The sequence below is a fragment of the Pan paniscus genome, chromosome 2, assembly GCF_029289425.2.
Source record: "Pan paniscus chromosome 2, NHGRI_mPanPan1-v2.0_pri, whole genome shotgun sequence".
Lineage (NCBI taxonomy): Eukaryota > Metazoa > Chordata > Mammalia > Primates > Hominidae > Pan > Pan paniscus.
Genome location: NC_085926.1, coordinates 132,881,382 through 132,905,478, shown reverse-complemented (window position 1 = coordinate 132,905,478; position 24,097 = coordinate 132,881,382). Strand labels below are relative to the sequence as shown.

Sequence of the window (24,097 nt, the reverse complement as noted above, 5' to 3'; positions counted from 1 at the left end):
TTTCCATTTTTTTCCTTCTACAAAACAAAGAAAATCATCATCAGACTACAGATGCTCCTCGACTTACAATGGGTTGCTCCTGATCAACCCATTATAAGCTGAAAATGCATTTAATACACCTAACATCATAGTTTAGTCTATATGGTTTCTACACAAATACATATTACTTCTGCACCATTATAAAGTTGAAAAATCATAAGTTGAACCATTGTAAGTTGGGGGCCATCTGTAGTAACTCCCTTATAAGATTGTTTAAAAAGCAAATGGGAAAGTGTAACTTGCTTAGCCCTGTACAAACGCTCACTGTTGCTGTCAATGGAGTGAGAGAAGCCCTTTCTAAAATGTCTTCTTGAAGTGAAGACCATAATCTGAAGCTATTTATGGAGAATGGAGTGACTTTTACACAAACATACACAGGCACATCCTTGGCTGCCTTTCTAAAGACAATGGATTCCTTTGGAATAAAAGTCTAAAGTTACAGAAAGAACTGAAACGTACCAATCTGGTTGGCCTTTTTTTCCCCCTTTGAACATGCTCCTTTACCAAAGTTTAAGAATTATACAATAGCTTCCAAAGATCTAATCACTTGATTTCTTCTTCTTAATATTCCAAGTTAAAAATAGTTCAAATACACTTCTCTGTCAGTCAAATCACAAAGTAGAAGACACTGTACCATTCTAAATATAAGGTGAGAGTAATTATTTCCCCAAAGAAAAATCCTCTAACATCTTGATTTTGTTTCCTTGGAAGCTTTTATAAGCCACATTATGAGGCCAGAAATCCTAAGTGTTTGCCTGGTTTTGGGATGCCAGACCCCAAGGCCCCTGGCCCCACCCTCCATGAGGACAACATCATGGAGGAGAAAACCCAAGAAAGTTGGTCCTATTTTACTCCTCTGAAGCCAGATGGCAGTAGTGTTGCCACCTCTCAGATTATTGGGTAGGTCCCACAATGCTCTCTTATTCATTCCACACATCTGCGGTGAGTTTCTCCTAATAGCTCCACCATGCTAGCTGCCAGAGCCACAGGAGCAACCTGGAGGTTGTCCTGCCACAGCTCACAGTCTCGCGGGAGGACCAGGCAAGAGCACTCTGCCTGTCTAGTGCAACCAATGACACTGGAGTCAGATGCTCAAAAGCACTGGGGACACTGAAGCAAGGCCTACTACAGACAGGGAAGGCTTAGTAAGGCTGAACTGTTTCAGCAGACCTGGAGTTGTGCCAACTGAAAGGAAAGAGAAGGGAAATCCAGGAAGAGGAAAGAGTGTGTAGGTGACATTGGAGCATGAAAGACCAGACTCAGTTCTGGGAACCCCTTAGCACCGAGTGGCCAGATACTTAAAGTGGGGCTGCAGGAGATGGAGCTAGAGAGGAGGGGTGGGGGCAGATTGTTAAATGCCCTGGTGCTAAGGCAGGGTTTTCAGACTTTTTTATGGGAGTAATGAAGACATCTAAAGAAGAGCCTCCCATAGGTCGACAGGACCAGCTTTACTTTTTGGGAAAATCCCTGGAGCAACTATGTGGAAGATGCACTGAGGGGCCAGGGCAGGATCCCGGAAGACAAGAGAGAGCCCAACTACAGTGGCTTAGGGTAGGGGCAGCAGAGAGAAAGGGAAGGTTGAGGTCTTGCACAGTGGAATGGATAGGACTTGGTAACTCAGTGGATTGCAGGAGTGGAGGGCTTCTGAGGGGAGAAAGGGAAAACTTGGATCTTCCATTTTTGAGGCTCCACAAGTAAGTCACCTGCTTCCTCAGAGGGGGTGGATGCAGAGGAGGCTGTGTGAGTGTGGCAGAAATACCAGGCTCCTCCAATGTCAATCCTGCTGTCTAAGGATCCTCCAAAAAGGCCTGGACACTGTGGAAAGAAAAACAGAATGGATGGCATCAGGCAAGTGCCTCCTTCCATTCTCTCCTTCACAGGTAGAACCAGGGCTGGGGCGGCAGGAGGCTCTGGTGCCAGCTCTGTTACAGGGCTTAAGGTGGTTTCCAACATCTCCTGGGGTCAGGCCTCTACTCCTATCCCTCTGTGGAGCAACCCATGGGCTCTAGGTGTTTTAGGGGAATAGACAAATCCATCCTCCCAATGATGGAGGGAGCGGGAGAAGAAACTGAGAAGGCAGAGGGGAAGATGTTGAGGGAAAGTCGCAGAAAACAAAGGAGCACCCTCTACACACAGATGGAAAACCAAAGCAGGTACTTCACCAGGAGCAAGTCAGGGGGCCCAGGTGAGCCTTGGCCCTGGAGAAGACTGAATGTGGTCAGCATGGCAGGAGAAATGGAGGCAGGGGATGTGGAGAAAAAGGGACAAACAAGGATGTCCTGGCCACTGAAGGAAAGTCTGCCAGATACATTCTTGGCCTTTCTATTTTTCTTGAAATGAAGGCATGTAAATGAAGGAACGGGTATCTGGGGGGGAATCTGCCATGGCATGGGCTCTAGAGTGAGAATTAAAGGAATGCAGGATGCAGGAGTACATTCTTGGTGAAGATGGATTTTCTGCAGGTCCATCCACCCCTCCCAGAGCACACCTTGCTGAAAGGCCACAGGTCTGGAGCTAGAGATTTTCCAAGGCATTCTCCTTCACATCCCAGGCCACTCGCAACAGTGGCGGTGCCTTGTGGAGTGTGAAGCACAAGCTGAAAGTCTGCACAAGTGCCTCCTCTAGTGTACATTGTGGGTGGTTTGGAGGCTTCAAGCACCTCTACTCCTCCATTCTGCTAAGCTGTGAAGGTGAAAATGCAGATGGAGAAGCTACAAAGACATTCCTCCTGCGTGAAAACATCCTCAAGGAAATTTCAGAATTGTTCCTCAGCTTTATTGAAGTAAAATTGTCAAATAAAAATTGTCAGAGTTGTAATGTTGATGAACTGGGTTTCAAATAGAAATGAATGCCCTCTAGCACCTACATTTCCAAGGAGAAGGCAGAGCCCCAGAGTTCAAGGCCACAAAGTCTCCACCTACTGGGAGGCTGGGTGCAAGAGATTTATCTGAGCTGCTGTTTCTATTAGGATGGTTGTTTTTCTTAGGGCTTTTGATACAAACTCCTGCACGTGTTGAAGGACAAGCCCTAACCTTTTTTTTTAACCCCATAAGCACTGCTATTTGGAGTGCAGTTTTGCATATAAGGTTGTTTATGGAAGAATATGTGGCATCACAGAAGAAATGTTTGGGCCATGATGGGTGTTACAGATGCATAGAGGAGGAGATGGGGTGACGTCTGGAGAAAGTGAACCCTAAGCTGAGATGCAACACCAGAGAAGCTCGCTAGATAAAAAGGAGAGCAAGAATGTTTCAAACCAAACAAGACAAACTGTCCTGCGACAAAATTAGATTTATCTTTGATGATATTAGAAAGTTAGCAAGCAGGCCAAAGGTTTCCTGTCATCTCAGTGTGGTTTGATCATCTTTCAACTTCCTGGTGAATTGACCCTGCCCAGTGCTGCCTTTATTGAGTCAGGTGAGGAGCTGTTCTCCCTCATTTGCCAGGGGGCTGCCAGGTTGCAGTGCAAAGGAGCTGTTGCATTCATCCCATCCTGTCCTTGGCGCCTCCTCTCTGCTCTTGCCCTGGAATCTCTCAGATGACATCTGTGCCTGCTCCTCCCTAGCTGCTCCCATAGATCTCTGAATTCATGTAGGGGAACGGCAGTCCCAGTTAATGGCTGCAGAACCTGGCAAGAGCAGGGGTGTGTGTGTGGATCTGACCTGGTGACAACTAACTAACCCGTACAGAGGGCCTGAAATACCCCATCCAGGGCCCAGGCCACGGCAGACTCCCTCCAGGTGCCTGTTCCATTCTGCATTCTGTTAATCCACCCACTTCTGGTTATGGGTGTCAGGACCTTCAGCCACATATCATCTTATTTCTCTGTCTTTATTTCCCTTTCATCCTATATCCTCATCTAGTGGCTTGATTCTGTTTGTTTGTTTTTATATGTCTGGCCTCATCTCCAGAAGATTTAATGTGGCCAATATGTGTGCACATGTATGCATCTGCACATGCCCTTTAGGAGGCAAGATGTTGTCTTTCTCACTCCCCCCCTGCCCTCTTAAATCTTTCTATTATTCTATCTTTACGAATAGCTTAAAAAAAAAACACTGTTCTTCACTAACTTTAACCTATTCCTATAATGACTCCTTATCCATAAAGTGAGATGTAAATAATGTGACCTGCCTCCTGAAGTTATTGGTAAGATTAAATGAGATCATGTAAGCAAAGCCCTCAGTACAGGACCAGGCAGTACATTGGTGCTGGGTGTTGGGTCAGTATGTGTTGCATAAGGGGCTAGGGGAGACAGTCCTGGGAGGCTGTCTCTGATGCCAGAGTAGCAGAGTATCAGGAGCTGTGGCCCCCCACAGCAAATTCCCACCACTATTCTTCCCCCTAAGCCTACCCTTCACTCTCTTACAGCCTATAGTATTTCTGTTTTGACTTTGCTCACTCTCTGTACATGCTCTTTAGCCTTACCCAGAAATCCACCCCAGTTCTGCATCCCCTGCCCTGCCCAAGGCTCTCTGCCACCAAACTCAGGCCTGCAAAAGGTATGGCAACCCTGATCCCAGCTCATTAGATATGGCATCTCAGGTCCCTGAGCTCTCTGAGTCCCCATAAAAGTTTCCAACATCGACTCCCTAACTCAATAGAACAAAGTCAACAGCTTTGGAAACAGTCTTCTTCCTACATTTAAAAATAAGATCATGAAAAGTCTCCCAGAAAAATCAATGCCGGCTTTTTGAAACTCCAAATCAATATGATGTGTGAAAGTTCTCATTAAGAGAGAGGTGGGGGAGGTCAGAGAAGCAAGGAGAATCAAAAGGGAAGAGATGGAGAGAGGGGAGGAAAAAAGAGACACAGAGAGGATGGGCAGTGGCAGGGAGGGGAGAGGAGAGCAGAGAAGGAAGAAGGGCAGGGAGGTGCAAGGCACAGGAGCAGCTCAAGCAGGAAGGGTGTGCTGAGAGCCCCTCCCATGCTGGAAACAGGAAAATGCTGCCACGGATCAGAGATGAAGTCATGGGACTGCGGACTGCTTTGGGGAGCTCACAGTCTGACTCAAGGACTTGGGAAACAAAAGGGCAAAGAGGAAAGAAACAGGCAATATGCTGAGGCAGGTGCCAACAAGAGGCCATTAGGATGTCAGCTGGCACTGGAGCAGGAAATCAAAAACTCTTCACACAAGAGGTAGAGTTTAGGCAAGGCTTGAAGAAGGGTTGATGAGATTCACAATTTAAACTGTTGGCGTTGAAGAGGTGGGGCGGGGGTGGGGACACAGCACGCTATGCATGCAAGGTGGAAAATAATAACAGCTAATACATACTGAATGCTCTCTGAGGGCCAGCAGTATTTTAGGCACTTTACAAGCATTAATTCACTCAATTCCCATAACACCCTAGGAAATAGATTACTATCAATCCCATTTTACAACGAGGAAAGCAACGCACAGAAAGGTAAAGTAACTTACCCCAAGGTCATACAGCTAGTAAGTGGTAGCACCAGAGTTCCAACCCAGGCAGTCTGGCTCCAGAGTCTACACTCTTAAACAAACTGGGTTTGGGGCCCGTGTGTGTATGTGTGTGTGTTTGTGTGCGTGTGTGTGTATGTATGTGTGCACACGCGTGCATCCTTGAATGCTTACCTGTGACTGAGTCTTGGATTTAGGAAGATGTATCTGGGGAGAGGAGATGAACTAGGGTGTGGTCAGAGACCACTGTGACTGGATAAAGGCTAAAGGCAGAGAAATGGGATATTCCTCCAGCCCAGATGCAGCTCTATATCACTTCACAGCACTCTCTGAAGACTTGCCTTCCAGCCAAATCACCAACTTCCTGCTGGCCTTTGGGTCCTCTCTCCTGCAGACATGCTCCTCTTGTTTTTCCAGGTCAGACAAAACCTCTCAGCATTTCCCTAAAGGAATAAGGTATACTCTCCAGGCCAAGCCTTGAATCCTGCAGCTGCAGAGATTTTCTCTAGGATTGAGTATTCCGGAAATGCTTTCTCCCAAGGCTTTTTGACAAGCCCTACCCTATCCCACTCCTACCAACCCTTGGCATTTTAATTCTGCTCAGATAATTTATTTTTTAAGACTAGAAGACAAGCCGGGTGCAGTGGCTCACACCTGTAATCCTAGCACTTTGGGAGGCCAAGGCAAGTGGATTACCTGAGGTCAGGAGTTCGAGACTAGCCTGGCCAACATGGTGAAACCCTGTCTCTACCAAAAATACAAAAATTAGCTGGGCATGGTGGTGCATGCCTGTAATCCCGGCTACTCAGGAGGCTGAGGAAGGAGAATTGCTTGAACCCAGGAGGTGGAGGTTGCAGTGAGCCAAGATCATGCCACTGCACTCCAGCCTGAGCAACGGGAGTGAGACTCTATCTCAAAAAAAAAAAAAAAAAAAAAAAAAAAGACTAGAAGACAGACAAGGAGTGCTTCTGCTCGGTTCCTCTCCCACTGCCAGACCTACCATTGGTTAAAGAAGCAGGGGCATCTCTTCCAGGCTGAGCCAGAAACTTGCTTTGGACCTTGTTGGTCAACCCTGCCCTTCACTATCAGGTTCCCACTGTCCCCATCCCTGAAGAAGGCAAGGGAGCCAGTGAACACAGCCAGAGAAAGCAATCCTGCTGTTGTGTGTCTGCCCTTGGAAAGGGCTGCAGACCTGAGACTACAGGGTGTGCCACAGCTGGAGCTCCTGCAGGAGGACACATTCCCCACACCCAAGAAAGGTAAGTAACTGTGCCAGATTTATCTATGATCTGAATCAGACTCCAATGCCTTATTGCTGGAACACCTATCCAGGCTGTGGAGGGAGCAAGAAGGGAAGCCAGACCAACCCCCCTGGGCCAGAGATGGGCAGCTGAGGCCCAACCTGGGATGTGCAGGAACACAAGGGACATAACTCTGTCAGAGCTGCCCACCCACCCAGACTCTAGGTCCAAATAGGGTTGTCACAACAAGGCAGGACGGCCATTTGGCCTGCTCCCATTCAAGAAAGGCCTCAAATTCACACTGAGTGAAATACACTCACAGGACTGAAATGAGAAGTCCATCCACAACTTCAAATTGTGTCCCATTGTCCAACCAGCCTGCCTCTTGGTCCCTGTGCAAGTATACATTTTATAAATCTGTCAAGTCTCTTCTTGTAGCATAACACACAGTATTGCAATTTTTGTGTTAAAAGTATTTGTTTGTTGAATGCAAATATTACTGCAATTTTTGTAACCCTGTTTTGACATTACCTCTTTAATATATATTATATATATTTAATATATAATACATTTATAATATATAATAATATATATTTATAATAAATATATAATGTATAGTATATATTTAATATATATTAGATATTTATAATACATATAATATATATTACCTCTTTTATATGTTATATAAAAGATATATAATATACTTATATATTTATATATAAATATTTTATATATAAACATGTATGATATAGATATTTATATATATACACACACATACTCTTAGAGAAAGACCTCAAGATCCAGATGCTCTCTGTACAGTTAAGAAGCCCCACATGCAGCATTGACTCATAGCAAGGTTGCTCTGAAGGAGAAGGAGAAGAAGGGGAAGGAAGGGAAAAGGACAGGTGAGGAGAGGCTGCCTCTTCTCTTAGAGGAGCCCTGGGAGGCAGGTGTGGCCATGAGGACTGGCCCACACAGGGGAGAGGCAATTCTCAGACATGCTACTTTCTGTTTCTGATCTGTGATGAGGACCTTCATTTAAGGAATACATCTCAGCCAGCTCTGCTTGGGCTTCTTTTCTGTGAATTATTATAAGTGTTAATGGGAGTCTTCATTAAAATACCATTTAAGAAATATTACAAGTTAAGTTCCTCTCACCCTCACAGGTCTGATGACTAAAAATCAGCAGCTCCTCCCATTGAACTGAAACAAATTTATCAAAAAAGAATTTTAGCCCACTTGGTCAATCCAGTGCTGGAAATGAGATGGAAATAGAAGACAACATGAGTTTGCTTTTCTGAGAACAAACAGTATGTGACCCAATTTCAAACAGGCCAGGAGCCTTAGCTGTTCAGAGATAATCAAAGAGCAGGGCTGTTTGACAGGATCTGCTGCATCTGCAGGGCATCATGCTGGGGTGGGAGATGGGATGGTACCTAAAGGGACTAGTGTCCCTGCATTGAGGAAGGAGAAGGACCAGCAACCTCTGCAGATGCTTCACACCAGCCCTCACCAGCCAGGGCCTGCCTCTCATCCTATTCCCATCAGTGCTCCCTGCACTACAAATAAACATTCACATTAAGAACAGTGTGCTTGCTGTGCAAATGCAGCCCAGCTGCCCTCGCTCCATCCACCCATCCATCCAGACTGTTGTCCCTAAGCTCCTCCTATAAATTCCAGAGCAGAACCCAGGGAGACTGAATGTCACGCATCCACTCTACCTGCTACTGGAAAGACCAAGGGCAGAATGATGCCACTGGTGAGGAAAGTAAGTTGGAACTCAGGGTAGGGTCAGAATGAAGAGGAGGAGCTCCATTTGCAGGGAACAAGAATCCACTAAACCCACTCCCAGTTTATTTAATCTGCTTTATTTTCTTCTGGTCTCTCTGTATCTTTGTGCTGCTTGCATCTCAGATTCCCTGGGCCCCACACTTGATAAGTTAAGCCTCATTGTTGGAGTTGAAGCACTGTTAGCCAGTTGAAAGCTTCCATTCTAGCCGACTTTGCCTCCTAAACAGCTTTCCCCTCCATCCTGCCCACCACCTCATCTATGAGTCACTTCTAACACCCAGGATTGAGGGCTGATTAGAATTTAAGATTATTTTCCCAGGGCATTAGAGTACTTCCTTTCTTTCAAGAGGTATCGGGGTGAGAAAAGGATAAAGCTTATATTTCGAGGAACAAATAATTTAAGACTGATGGGGAAAATGGTTTAATTTCTTATGTTCTTATTAGCCTCATTCAATATGGTAGGCGGGTGAGTGAGAGAAGAGCTTTGGAGCATTAACTGTGACAAACCTGTTTTGCCTGATGAACGTGTGAGACAGAGTCCAGCTCGCATCTGATAGCTGCTGCTGGCCTTGGAGCCCCAGCAACTGTCCCTGCACTGTGGACCTCTGCAGCCGTGTGGCCTAGGGGACTCCAGCCTCTTCATTCTTCAAATACGTGCTAATCACTCAGGATACATCAGTTAACAAGCAGATCCTTTCCCTACATACACACACACATACACACTCAAATACCCCTGTCCTCGTATAGCCTACATACTAGTGAGGAGAGACAGACAATACACATCATAAATCAGTAAAGCTCACACTATAATAAGTGACATGAAGTAAGACAAAGCCATGGAGGGAGATGGGAGGCTGTTGAAGGTGATTCACACTGGGAGCAGTGGACAGGGTAGGGTTCCTGAGAACATAATATTCAAGTAAAGGCTTGGAAAAAGTGAAAGAGCCACTCACACAGCTCTCTCCATGTTGAAATAATTGGACATCACAGGCAAAATGATGATAAAATGAGCTGCATGCCTTAAACAAAAATTAACTCAAATTGATTATAGACCTAAGTGTAAAACATAAAACTAAAACTTTAGAAGACAGCTGAGAAGAAAATCTTTGTGCCAAGGTTAGGCAAAGAATTATTGAATTTGACCTGGCTGAAGTGAAAAATAATTGGTTAGATAAACTTGAACATATGGATTAACTGGACTTCATCAAACTTTAAAATGTTTGCTTCATGAAAGACATTATTAAGAGAATAAAGAGATCAGTTACAGACTGAAAGAAAATATTTGCAAATCACATATTCGACAAAAGGACTTATATCCAAAATATATAAGGAACTCTCAAAACTTTCAAGTTTTGATTTTTAAAATCAAAATCATGCCCTTTCTTTCTAGAGAGGTCCTTGGACAGGGCCAAGATAGACTGCACTGAGGGTTCAGGGAAACACACCTGTGTGTTAGAGACAGGTCCACTGAGTGTGGACTCCTGAAAAGTCCACTTTAAGACCTCATCTCAGAATGAGCAGATTTTTTCCAGCAGACTCCAGTGGGATATTCTTCTCATGTGCATCCATCACCTTAAAAAGTCACCAATTAAAGAGGATAAAAATTTGATTTCAAGTCTGATTTTTAGTCATCAGACCTGTGAGGGTGAGAGGAACTTAACTTGTAATATTTCTTAAATGATGCTTTGATGAAGACTCCCATTAACACTTATAATAATTCACAGAAAAGAAGCCCAAGCAGAGCTGGCTGAGATGTCTTCCTTAAATGGAGGCCTTCATTACAGATCAGAAACAGAAACTAGCGTGTCTAAGAATTGGCTCTCCCCTGTGTGGACCAGTCCTCATGGCCACACCTGCCTCCCAGGGCTTCTCTAAGAGAAGAGGCAGCCTCTCCTCACCTGTCCTTTTCCCTTCCTTCCCCTTCTTTTCCTTTCTTTCAAGAAAGACAACAAACAACCTAATTGAAACTTGGGCAAAAACCTAGAACAGACACTTCACAAAAGAGGATAAACATAAACAGATGGCAAACAAGCACATGAAAGATCATCAACATCATGATTTACTAGAGAAATGCAAATTAATATCACCATGAGATACCATGACGCACATAGTAGAATGGCTAAGATAAAAAATACTGATAATACCAAGTGCTGCCAAAAAGGCAGAACAACTGAAACTCACACTGATGCTGATGGTAATGGAAAATGGTACAGGCACCCTGAAAACTGATCTAGCAGTTAAACATACAATTTCCATATGACTCAATAAGAGCTTGCCTGGGTATTTGCCCTAGAGAAATGAAAATGTATGTCCTCTATTTATAATCAAAAATTGGAAACAATCCACACTCTCCTCAACAAGCGAATGGATACACAAATTATGGTACATCCATACAATGAAATACTACTCAGCAATTAAAAGCAACAAACTATTACTACATGATACAATTGAGATGAATCTCGCAGGCATTATGCTGAGTGAAAGAAGCCAGTCTCAAAAGGTTGCCATAATACATCATTTCATTTAAAAAGACAACAGGATCATGATGAAAAACAAATCACTGGTTGCCCTGGGGGTGGGGGATGGAGAAACAGGAGACTATAGAGGGGTAGCAGAAAGGAGCTCTTGGTACCCCAATTATGATAGTGGTTACACAAATCTATGCATGTATCAAAATTCATAAAACCGTCCACTTAAATAAGTTAAGAAGTCAAATTTTCTGTATTATAATTTTTAAAAATAGAATTAAGAAGTCACAAAAATTAAAAAATGTTAACTAACAAAAACCAATTTAATCTTGCAGTAATAAACTGGACAAAGCCATAGCTATTTATGACTAGATGGATGGTTTCCACTATCTTCAGGGAATTTACTTTAAAATATTTTATATACGTATGAACCAGATCATGTTGTCTAAGCCTTCTTGATATTTACTGGATCTCTTTAAATTTTCTACATTCTTCCCACAATTCATATATGGTTCAACCAAAGATAGACAGAAAATTACCTCCTGGCTTGTTTAATAATAAAAATGTTGACATCAACATCCATTTTTAAACCTTTGCAAGGTGTCAAGACTTTTGCTCAGCTCTACACATGCAGATTCTCATAAACTCTTCACAGCAAACATGAGCTCAGTGCTGTTATGTCATCATTTAACATACTGAGGCCCAGACAAGTCACTCCATTAATAAACACAGAGCCAGGATTCAACAACTCAAGCTGCCAGCTCTTAAAAGTATACTTCTATGGCTGTTTTCTCTACAGCTTTTTCCACCCTGGCTAGTTGCATGGCAAATGGACTCATGTCCTTGTTTTCTAGAGAGGTCCTTGGACAGGGCCAAGATGGACTGCACTGAGGGTTCAGGGAAACACACCTGTGTGTTAGAGACAGGTCCACTGAATGTGAACTCCTGAAAAGTCCACTTTGAGACCTCATCTTAGAATGAGCAGATGTTTTCCAACAGACTCCAGTGGGATATTCTTCTCATGTGCATCCATCACCTTAAAAAGTCACCAGTGAAAGAGGATAAATCAATTATCATCCTTTTGTCTTAGTCCATTTTCTGTTGTTATAACTAAAAACCTGAGACTAGGTAATTAATAAAGAAAAAGGAATTTATTTCTTACAGTTCTGAAGGCTGGGAGTTCCAAGGTCAAGGTGCTACATCTGGTGAGGGCCTTCTTGCTGGTGGGGACTCTGCAGAGCCCTGAAGTGGTGCAGGGCATCACATGGTGAGGGACTCAAGAGAGATGGCCAAATGGTAACAATACAACCATTGTAATATAACAATTATAAGATCCACTCTAGTAACAGCTAACCCACTCCCTTGATAACTCATTAATCCATGAATGGATTAATTCATTCATGAGTGCAGAGCTCTCATGATCCAATCACCTAGCAAAGGTCCTATCTCTCAACACTGCTGCATTGAGGACCAAGTTTCAAACCCATGAACTTTTGGGGGACACATTCAAACCATAGCATGTGTCTTCCCAGGTTCTATTTCCTTTTCCTTTCTTCCTCCCTGACTAGTTAGTACCAATATGTGTTGTGATGAGGCTTCCACCACTCTCATTTTCATTTTTTTACACTCACATGAAATCAGAAAATGACCTAAGTTTTTCAATGTGCATAGCACTTACTTAAAAGTCTTTATATATCTGGGCCATCAGTCCATTCATCTCATGCCTGAAGAAAATGCATCTCTAGAGGGGTCTTTTCACCATGTGTCCCTCCCTCTGCCTCACAGCTCTCCAAAGTTGGTCTTTCTGGGACCTCCCAGCCTTTAGAGTGAGGCTGGTTGAATAAAGGACAAGGCAGCTCTATTCCAAGCCATGGCACAGCTGCCATGCAGGTGCCCCCATCCCTGGTTGCTGTGGTGGCCAGAACCTTCTTGAGCATGAGTGGGTTTTCAGAACTCAGGGCCAGAGCGGGGCCCTGTTGTAACACTGACTGCCATTCCCCTGGCCATGCACTGGGCAAGCACTTCAGCACCATACATCAGGGTTGCTCTGGGCAAACAGAATGGCAGGAATGCAGATGGGAAAAGAAATCACTAGGTGAACCAAGAATAGGATAGAGTGATGGGGGCAAAATCCTGAAAGAAAGTCTTGACTTGTCGGGACATATTTTCCAAGCTGGGACTTCCTGGTGACTTAGCTGCTCCTGCATGGGCAAGCTCCCTGCCTGGGGAAGCCAGCCCTGCCTGGGAAGAGAAGCCACCAATTGCTCACTCTCTATCAGCCAGAACAAAAATTATCAATAAAAAGATACACTTAAATGTCCCTAAATAGAGACTATTGTTTACTGGGCTATTGAGTGAGTAAAAAAGACAAGAAGAGCCAGGGTAGGTGGAGGCTGGCAGAGGGAGTTCACAAGAAACTCTCTGTCATTTCTTGTTTCCTTCCCTTTTATGATAGGAGGTTAAGACAAAGCCCTCTTTGCCATTCTGAAGAAGCTTTGTTGCTTATTTTGTCAAAATATCCTTCCCAAGCCCCTTCAAGGCCCCCTCCTTGTCCCTTTCCTCACTGGCTCTTAAAAGCCGGCTGATTTGCACGGGGGCTGGCCTCTCTGTTGTGTCTCTCTTCCAGGCTCACTCTCATTCTCTTGCTCTAATTAGCAACTGCTTTTAAAAAATTTTTGTATTCTCATTCAAAGACAGAGAGAAGGAGGAGAGTGAAAGGGAGAAAGCAAAGGTCTGTGTGAAAGGAGCGAGCAGATGGCCTCTCCCTTGCCCCTCTGTGTACCCAGTGCAGTGTTGGCAAACAGCACACAGCTTCTGTCTACAGAGCTCTTTGTGGCCTGAAAGGAAGGGCCAGTGCACAGCTACAGGCAGGGAAGGCAGGAGATGGGAAAAGATCTGAAGAGGCCTGGCCACTGGGGAAGCAGATCAGAGAGTCAAGGCTACCAACCTCTGGGATGCGCAGATGCAGGCACTTCTGCCTCCCAAAGAAGTGGTTGTGTGGATGTCCAAGTCAGTGTGATTTGTGCACTGAGGCTATCAGCTCTCTGAGTAGTCAATCGGTAGCCTCCAGGGCTGCAGAAGGTCCTCAAGGTGGAGGTCGGGGCGGGAGGGCTGCTGCACTGCTTAGACATGGTTAACTCGAATTTAGGCTCTCTCTACAAGCGGGCAGAAGGGTAGTCGACCCTTTGATGCGGGTCAGAGAAAAAATGACTGAAAAAATCAATCTCCACAGATAAAACACTCTCCAAAATAATTGTTTTTATTAGAGGAAATTCTCTTTCTTTTTAGAGACAGGGTCTCACTCTGTCACCCAGGCGGGAGTACAGTGGCACTATCATAGCTCACTTCAGCCTCGAACTCCGGGGCTGAAGCAGTCCTCCTACCATGGCCTCCCAAAGTGCTGGGACTACAGGCATTAGCCACCTCGCCTGGCCCTAGAGGAAACTCTTAGAGAAGTGGGCAGGGTAGGTAGGCAGAGATAGGCAGGGTAGGTAGAGCAGGGGAAGGAGCATGTCATCCTGCAAGGTGGAAGCAGTCACTCTCATCAGGTATGTAAAATTCACCAATGAACAGCTTTGGCTACTGGTTCTTAATGAGTATCTGGAATGAAAGATTCAAAATATGTTAGAAGAAAAGGGAGGCTTGAAATAATTCTCATAAGCCAAGAGTAATCAAGAATGGGGCTGAAGAAGGTGAAGGAAGCAAAGAATGCTCCAGAAAAATAATGAGACTGAAGAAGGAAGGCATCCTACAAAGACAGTTTAAAATTTTTAAAAGCTACTGTTCTTTTTAATTAATGATCTTTTATCAAAATGTGTGATTATTAATCATTTTGATGACAAAATCATTTGTAATATTTGCTATTGATTCAATGATAATCATTGATTTCCTGTATTTTACTATTAAAAGAGTTCATTTTTAAAAATTGCAATTTGCATCAAGACAGACTCCTAGAGACAAAATAAAAACAATGAATGGAAATAGCCATTCACTCATTAAAATTCTACCAATGAAATGTATGTTTCTTTTCCCTCTTTTTGAAACAAGTTTAGAGAGAAGACAGACAAGAGAACGGAATAAATGGAGGAAAAGAAGAGAAAATAGAGTAGACAAATTTGACCAAAGATGCAGAGGGAAAAGACAAACAGAGCCAGTGAGAAAAGCAAAGCAAAGCCTGAAGTCACAAGGGCCTCCACATTCAGATCCATGTGGGCATGTGTTTGACAGACCCAGAAACCAAATGGAAGCCCTGAAATCGCCTAATTCCCAGAACAGGCACATTTTTGCCAAGTTCATGATTTGGCAGAGTTCTTGCATATTCCATACAATTTCAATGAGAAGCTCTATTCATCTTGTGCAAAGAGCAGATTGTCATTTCCCACTTGAAATACACACGTTGCACTGACCTTATGTCCTCTGTCAAACTGAGACATTATCACCAACTTTTAGTGAGTTTCATAACGTATGGGCTTGCGACCATTCTGTTGTTTTTGTTCTGTATGTTTGTGCACAATGTGTCACTATATTGAACAACAGACAGACAAGGCCTCTGCCATCACTGGTTACTGCCTCCATCTGGTTCTGCCATCATCACTTCCACAAGTGCATGCCTCGTGCCCGATTCCTCCCCAGTTTCTTCGGAGCTCCCTCTACTCAATGCTGCTGGGATATTTTCTTATACATCCTAATGCAAAGACTCTCCCTTCTCAGCTCATATTCTCCTTCCACAAATTTTGTTTTCAGTGTGTTTTGTTCTGTTTTCATTTAACAGATGGCACAGAGCAAGTAGGGATTCAGAGATGCATCAGGCACGGCCACTGCCCCTGAGGAGCTTAGGGAGTAGAGGAACAGGAATGTGAGCTGGGCATGATGACGCAGGTGACAGGTGCAGTGACAGTGACTTCAGTTCACTCTCACTGGTGAATATGATCACTCCATGAACTTCCTGGTTCATCCCTTACCAATGGGAAATGAACACTATCCGTGAAGTCCCCAAATGTAGATCAAACTCTGATGACTTTTCTTTGTGCATGTTAGTGAAGGCTTACATCTTAGTCCAAATGGAATGCTGATGCCAACTCCCATCAAAAATTACAAATCTTGGCACTTCTTTAGCTTGGGAGGCATAGAGAATAGTGGTTACCAGCAGAACCTCCGAGTCCTGTGTTGTATGATCTTGAGAAAATTACTTACCTTCTCTGTGCCTCGGTATCTTCAATGGAAAAATGAGGCTAATAATCACATGTACCTCATAAAGCTCTGTGAGGATTTAAGAGTTAATGCAGAAAAAGAATTTGGCAGAGCATCTAGCACACCGTCACTGCTTTATAAATGACAGCCACACTGTATTAGCATTTCGACACAAGATGGAAGCCAATCCAGAAGTGTGCTCCATACCCAGGTTATAACCATCATACAACCATCACTAGGATGTGGCAGTGGAATGTGGGGCTACACTGAAGAGTGCATAAGCTGCTCTCCTAGCCCAGGTAAACAGAGCATCAGCATTCTTTTCAAATATCAGCTGTTTGCCTATTATCTTTATTCCTTTTTGCCATACTTATATGTGGCAGGTTTTAAATGTATTATTATTATTCATTATTTTTCTTTAAATTAACTCACTTTTTAACATGAATATTTTCACTTTAAAACAAAAGTACTGAAGAAGAAGGAAGAAGGAAGGAAGGAAGGAAGGAGCAAGAGAAGGTATAAGAAGGGAGAGGAGGGGAAGGGAGGGGAAAGGGAAACTGAGGTAAGTAAGAGAAGTAGGGAGTGCATGGCCCCAGATAGAAAGAGCTGCCACAGAGCAGGGGGACAAAAACCAAGCAGACATATGCATAGCTGCAGCAAGCAACAGCCCAGAGCTGAGCCAACACCCCTGGCAGAGACAAGGCCTGGGCTTCAGCAGAGTGGAAGGTGTATGCTCCAGTAGAGGGTAGACACCTGGTCAGGGAAGGGGATGAGACTGATTTGGGGCTGCTGGGGAAGGGGTGGCAGGTCTAGTGAAGGCTGAAGAAATGAAGAGGGGGCAGGAGGAGGGGAGGGCAGAGGGCTGGCGATCTAGGAAGGCGGGGCTATGGAGGTGTCAACATGGTGAGCTGAGGCTAGAGGCCCCAGAGGTAAGCTGGGAAAATTAAAGGAAAGGATGTGGGGTGAAGGGCCAAAGGGTGAGAGCTGAGAGATGCATGCGGCAGGGCAGGAAGCCCTGACACAGGCCCAGGGGCAGGAGGAGACAGATGGGAGAAGCAAAGTGTGTTTCTTAGCAAACCAGGCAGATTCGGCCTTCCTGAGACTGGACTGTGAGAATGGGGTGGTCTTCCAGCGTCAAGCACCTGCACTTGTCCTGTCCCATCTGCAGACATTTCACCTACCACAGCTTGGGAAGTGCCAAAATTGGTGGGAGGCACGTGTCAAAATGTCCTGATACTAGAGATGGGCAAAGAGTATACATACAGAGGATGATGCAGGGTTGGAGGGAATGGGACAGAAGAGAGTGAAGGACAGACCATGCCCGAACCACCTGCAGCACACAAACACACCCAACTTAATGCATTCTACTGGAATGCTTGAGTCTCAGTTCCTGAACAGGGCAGTTTATGGAACTTTGCAAAGTCAAATGCAAATGGTAACAACAATGGGATGCCATTTTTCACCTCTCAGATCGGCAAAGATAAAAATGATTGATATTTTATTATCTTGGCAAAGGTATAGGGAACAGGAACTCTCAAACACTGCTGGTGGGAACAAAAATTGGTAGAAAATGCCTTTTGGGGGAGGACAATTTGGGAATATCTACCAAAATAAAAAATTTATATATTCTTATTCAGCAATCTTACTTCTGAGAATTTACTGCATTCTTAGTGCTTAGGAAAGTGCTTGGCATATAGAAAATCCTCAATAAGTATTCATTGCATAAATAAATTAATTTTTCTCACAGATATACTCACATATAGGTGCAAAGACTGATGCACAAGGATATCTGTTGCAACGTTGTTCAGAAACAGCAAAAGAGAGACAACAATCTAAATGTATATAAATGACCAATTAAGTAAAATATATCCATGCAATGAAATAATAACACTCATTGGAAAGAATGAGGCAGATCTATATGTAATATAACCAAACTACTGTTAAACTTCAGTGTTAACTGAGAAGAGATGTGGGGAAACTAGGTGCAAAGTCCTCTGTAGTGTGCCCCTATGCAAGGGGGAAAAGTGTACAAATCCATCGACTCTCTGCAAGAGAATATTAGAAACTGACAATGAGAGAGACTGATGACAACCAGAGTGGAGGGAAACTGACCTTTCACATATATTACCTGTTCAAAATGTTTTTAGTAACAACAAAAAAAGGTAAATTGCATGAGTGGAGATTTGTATAAAAGTTCCACCCCAAGGAAGAAAGGTTCAGAAATTAACCAGGCTTCCTTGGGAAGTAACGGTGTTCCATCCCTGGAAGTGTCTAAAATTAGGCTGAGGACCACTGTGGAAGAGCAAAGTGGGGTCATGGGGTGTGCTTGACTCGCTGTCCTTCGAGGCTTTATCTAGCCGGATGTGGCCATGCTTCATCAGGTTCTCCAGAGCAACAGCACCACTTGCAGCCCCAGCATCCTCTGGACATTGTGAACACTTTCTAAGAGCTAAGAATGCAGCACATTCCTGGAAGAAAAATGCTGAATCTCATATATAAGCATACAGGGCCCAGTACCAGTTGGTGCCCAATAAGTAGCTGAAGAAAGAAAAGACATGGGACCATCCAACCCGCATGACCTAAAGAGTGGAATCCAATTTGAATGAGGAAGGAGAAGGCCAGAACTGCTGAGGCCTGCAAAGAAATGATCAGAGTGGGCCCCCAAGGACCATACCCTAAGACCCAGTGACTCCAGCTCTGACCAGGAATGTGTGCTGATGTAGAGACCCTGAAGCTGAGTAGGCTACTCCAGACAGAGGCCAGGGAAAAGCCAGAAACCAAAATGCCTGTTTCCTTCTGCAGCCTTTCTAATGAACTAGGTCCTATCCTCAATGAAAAGATTCATTAGGGCTGGGTTTGGCCTTGCTGGCCCAAATTTATGCCCAGTGATTTCAAGAGGCTTCCTGAGGCTCTCAACAACGCCTCCTTCTCACCAGCCTCTTCAGGGGCCTATTGTAGCTAAGCTCATTTCTTCCTGACCTCCCTGGTCATACATACACAAGAGGATGAGTCGAACACACTTGCAGCTTCACAGACTCATCCTGCAACAGGCTAGGTGGGTACACAGGAAGATGAGATACTCTCTGTCTTATGGATAGCTTCTGGGACCCAAAACATACCCAGCCATACTCTTCTGGACTAAACCACATCTCCCCAGACTTTGCCTGCTCAGTATTATTAACAGGCCCTTGAAACAAAAATGGGGGCTCAACTGCCTTGCCAGGTAACTAGCACTCAAGCTCTTTGTTTAGCCTGAACATTTACAGCCTATAGGGAAAGGCAAGGTTGCACCTCTCTCAACATGCCTGTCAAAGCCCTGTTGGCAAAATAAGGCTTGTTCCTGGGTGGTTTGCCAGTGTTTGAGGTGCATTCCTTCTCCATTTGCAACAGCCCTAAAGTTACTCTTTCCAGTCTTCTTCACCCTACTGCACTGAGGGAGACCTGAGACCCAGGTCTTAAGGCCCTATCAATTCAACTCATCAATGGCCCAAAGCAGTGGAAACAGAACTCAGATCTCCCAGGGCTCCTAAGGGCCCAGAACCAAAAGACTCCACTGCAGGCAGGCTTGGATTCAGTATAATTTTTCATCTCCATCTTTCAAACTGAAAAGTGGTGAGTCTCCGTCCATGCAAAAAAAAAAAAAAAAAAAAAAGGTGCAGATGTTTGTGCTCAAATTCTGCAGAAAGGGACTGTCCAGCCACAGCAAGAGATGGGGATCAAAAGCAAAGGATAAGTCTGACAACAGCCCTGACTGAGCTGGGATACAGCCCTCACAGGCCCATGCAGGGTCCTTGATACAAATAAGAGAAACACAATCCCCCAGTCCACAGCTCCCTTCCTTCCCTCTGCCCTTTCCTGTAAGCACAAAGCCTCAGAGCCTTTTCTTCCCTGGTGAGCCTCAGATTGCCCTCTGAGGGGCTGTGTATTATCTGCTGGTTCATAAGCAGCTTAACATGTCAGAGCTCTCTGGAGAGATGGAGCTGCCCCTAGAGGGATTAAAAAGGAGGTGGTGATAGTGGACATGGAGTCCTGTGCAGAGGGACAGTGCAGAAATATGTAACCACAGAGCCACCAGAACCCCAAGAAGAAATAAGGTATAAAAACACAAGAGAGAGGGTCATTTGTGAGAGACAGTTGACAGAAGTTCGATATTCCTGAAAACACATGGTGTGCTTTAAAGGATGGTTATTTTTAGCAAAAGCCAGTCTCAGAAGTGGAGGCAGATAGTGGCCTCCCTAGACCTGAGTTCTAATCCCAGTGCTAACATTAACTAGCCATGGCTCTCTAGACTGGTGCCCAGAAATGCTCCTGGCAGACCTCTCTCTGGATAAATGAGGCAGTCTCTCAGCATCCCCATACCACTCACTCCAGCAGTTTCAGACCCCAGAGGTCTTCATGGGAAGACGTTGGTGAAGAAAACGATGGCATTAGGGCCCCTATTGGACTCCTGACGTGGTGATGTTCCCACTACCCACCCCACCTCAGTAATAACCATATGATGTCTCTGTCATCATCTTTGATAATACATATATATTAAGTCATGGATGACCAAGTTCAAACAAAATCCACCTAGGGCAGCTCTCATGCATGGGACGCTGCCAAATCATGATCAGTAGCTCTAACATTGGCCTGGAAGACTCAGGATTATTTGCTCAACACTAGTGGAATTTGGGTGCTTCTAGTCCTGTGTCTCAAAGGCAGAAAGGATCATTATGCAGAGCACAAGTGGGTTTGGAACCCAGAACTCCCGCTTGCCATCGTCTGCCGCCTCCAGAGCCCAGCATCCTGGAGTCCATGCTGCAGAGGGGCATCCTTCCAGCTCCCTGTGCTGTTGCTCATGCCGGTGTCACAGTCAATTACAGACAGCCAATTACATCTGATTCCTCTCTGGGGGTCGCTGGGTAGGGCCGCCATGGGGAGCAGAGGAGGCCCGAGAGGTTTCTAAATGAAGTAGCCTGTTGGGAAATCCTATTATGAAGCTCATGTTACAGGGCTGCGGTGTTAATGACCCTGGCCTCCCCTGGCCCTGAACACAGCCGGTCTCCCTGGAGCTTGAGAGGAGGCTATCTGGGCTGTGGTTTCCCTCTCACCAGCCAATAGCTGATGGAACTGAGAGAGCAGAGAGGGCTCCTTGGTGCCCTTGAATGTGGCTTCCAGCACTGAGGCCTCACACACACACTCTCTCACACACACACACACAGTCCCTTGTGTTCCTCACCTTCTCTTTCAGTAGCTCAGGATGAGGAGGCAGGGGGAACCCAGAGCTGGGACAAGCAACCCTAAGGGAGACGGAAGCAGGCCCCGAAAACCTCTTTTTCCAAGAAGAGCTAAATTAGACGTATTTTTTCCACTTTCAAATCCTGCAAATTTTTCATCTCAACTCCCCCAGGCTTATAAAGTGGCTCATCTCAGCTGCTCAAGCTGACAAAGGTGCAGAAACTGTTGAAAGGTTCAAAATGTCCCTTGGGTTTCCAGGCATGAAGGAATTTACATGTAGGTTTTCTTTACTAAAGAAAAAAGTCCCCACTTGGAGAGGGCGGAGGAATGAAGAAGCAGCCAGGAAGGAGAGGACAGCAAGCGTCTGACAAGAGGAGAGCCTAAGGCAGTGCTGGTGGGATCACCAGCCATAACTTGCAGAGAGACACCAAATGGGAAGACAGGCACATCGAGAGCTGTTCTGTTCTTCTGTTAGAGTTGTAAAGGCCCTGCCAATGTCCAGAGTTAGAATGGTCATAGGTGATCTGAGAGCCTTCTGGAAAACCTACACAGATTCCCAGTTAAAGTCATGCATCCTCATTCCCAGCCCCAATTTGTAGGCCTGAGCAGAAAATAGGAGTCCTGCAGGTTTGATCATGCTGCTGGGACCAGTAGTGGTACCCCTGGCATTCTTAAGACAGTACCTAGGGACCCAGCTGGTGCTGGCTAGCTGCAGGGATGTTTGTTTCTGTAACACCCAGACAGTCAGTCTTCAGCTTCTGCCCCTCTTTTCCCTGCCAAGAGCCCTTTTCGGGCTTTATCAGCTGTGCCATCATGTTGATACTCTGGGTTGTTCAGGGCTGCCCTGTATGGCTTTCCCCAGCCTCCAGTCTTTATTCAAGGGGTAGTGATGCTCGGATACCTTCCTCCTGGTGGCCTGTAGGCTTTGTTCTTGGTCTACCCAGCTGCCAGCCTGCTCCTGCAGTCCCCTCTCCCAGACTCCTTCTTCATCCCCTCAGGCACCCAGGTTCATCCTGTCTACAAATCCCAGTAACCCTATAATATCTTCAGTGACCTACCCTGGGGTCCCTTTCTTCTGGACACCAGTCACATAGATGGTCCTGGTCTGCTGCTTAGAGCTGGGGTTCTTGGATTTTTTAAAATCCCCATGTTTGGGCCATATACAAGACTTATCACCATCTCAGAAGGAGGCAACTGGGGATGTCACTTTGTAAAACCTTTCTGAGGGCTCTCATGCCTTCCCTGGGGTCAAAAATTGCTGGTTCTGAAGACCATGGCTCTCTTGGGCTAGCAGAGTCTTCTCTCTCCACTTGGTCCTTCATTTCACAAAGACCACCTGCCTAGACCACCTGGCTTAAGGCAGGCCATGTGAGCCATAACATTCAAACATGTGTTAACTTGCCCTTTGATCAGTTGAGGAACAGTGGCTTATTCCTCTTTGCTGTTTTCACTTGTCACTGCTTGGTGGTCATGGAGCGGGGCCTGGGCAGATGCAGGAAGGTGATGACTGGGAATTCAGGATTCCTGCTGACCTGTGTCTCTGGATGGGGGAGTCCCATGCCATCTTCATTCCAGAATCTTATTTTCTTAATAAGGGTGATTCAGAGCTTAAGGACAATGACACCTAGCAATATGTAGCATGGTATGGCTTAGAAAATATTCTCATATCCATTTTCACACACTTTGAGAAGTAGGCAGAGAAGATATGACTGTCAATGGAAAGGGACTTACCTAAAACCACGTAGCAAGTTTGCAGCAGAGCCAATACTAAAACCAGCCCCTATCTTTAGGTTAGGTCTCTTGCACCCAAGCATACCCCCTTCCTCTTTCATCCACCTGCACCTCCTGTGCATGACAGCCCCAGACAATGAAGGCCTAGGCACCATAAGTTGGCATGTGCCCTCTGTAATAGCAAGCTAAGGTCATCCTGGGGCAGGGGCAGAGGCAAGAGAGGATGGCAGGGAGAATTATGCATAGCATTGTCATTTTCTGAGTCCCCAGTGTGGCTAAAGAGGCAGCCTAATGAAGCAGCTTCGTCTGGAAACTCCAAGGACTATGTCCTGGGAGGGAAAGCCAAGCCCTCAGGCAGCACTCAGGGGAAGAACAGATCCACATATGCATAGTGCTCCAGCTAAGATCTGGCCACTCAGGGGTTGTCACAGAAGATATGACAGTCATATCTTCTCTGCCTATTTCTGAGACACCTCCATGGTCACCCTTATGGGATACTGCAGCCCTCGAGCTTCTAGCACATAGATAAGGAGCCTGCCCTTGCCAGGTTCCTTCTAACAGCCCCAGTCTCCTCCCCTTCCTCCCTGCAGTCCAACTTCAGCTAAAGCAATATTTTAGGCTACACAGTAGAGAGAGAGAGAGAGTCTGCTGAGAGCCAGCTCAGCCTCCCTGGCACAGGAAGAGCCAGGCTGCATGGGACCTACACAGAGAATAGACTTAGCCACCAACCTCAGCAGGGAAGAGGGGAGAAGGGAAGACAAAGCTATGATTTCTCATTAATCCTCTACACTATGAGCATAACTTGAAATTGGGATAGATGGGGCATTTTCCTAGTAATTAACAATTTTATAAAGACAAATGCATGATGAGGTCAGAGTCACTAGTGAGATGAGGTCAGCAGGCCAATGTGACTCTGCCTGATGGGACCAGCCTGTGTGTACAGAAAGGATGTCGGGAACAGGCCTTAGGCCAAGGAGCCCGCTAGAAAATGCATGAGCCGCTTG

The 24,097-nt window shown here is 45.3% G+C and overlaps 1 protein-coding gene across 1 annotated transcript in view; it reads right to left on the bottom strand.

Moving 5' to 3' along the window:
• EPHB1 (EPH receptor B1) overlaps nucleotides 1-24,097 on the bottom strand; it is a 467,658-nt gene that overhangs the window by 283,198 nt on the left and 160,363 nt on the right. The gene's annotated exons all lie outside the window — the stretch shown is intronic.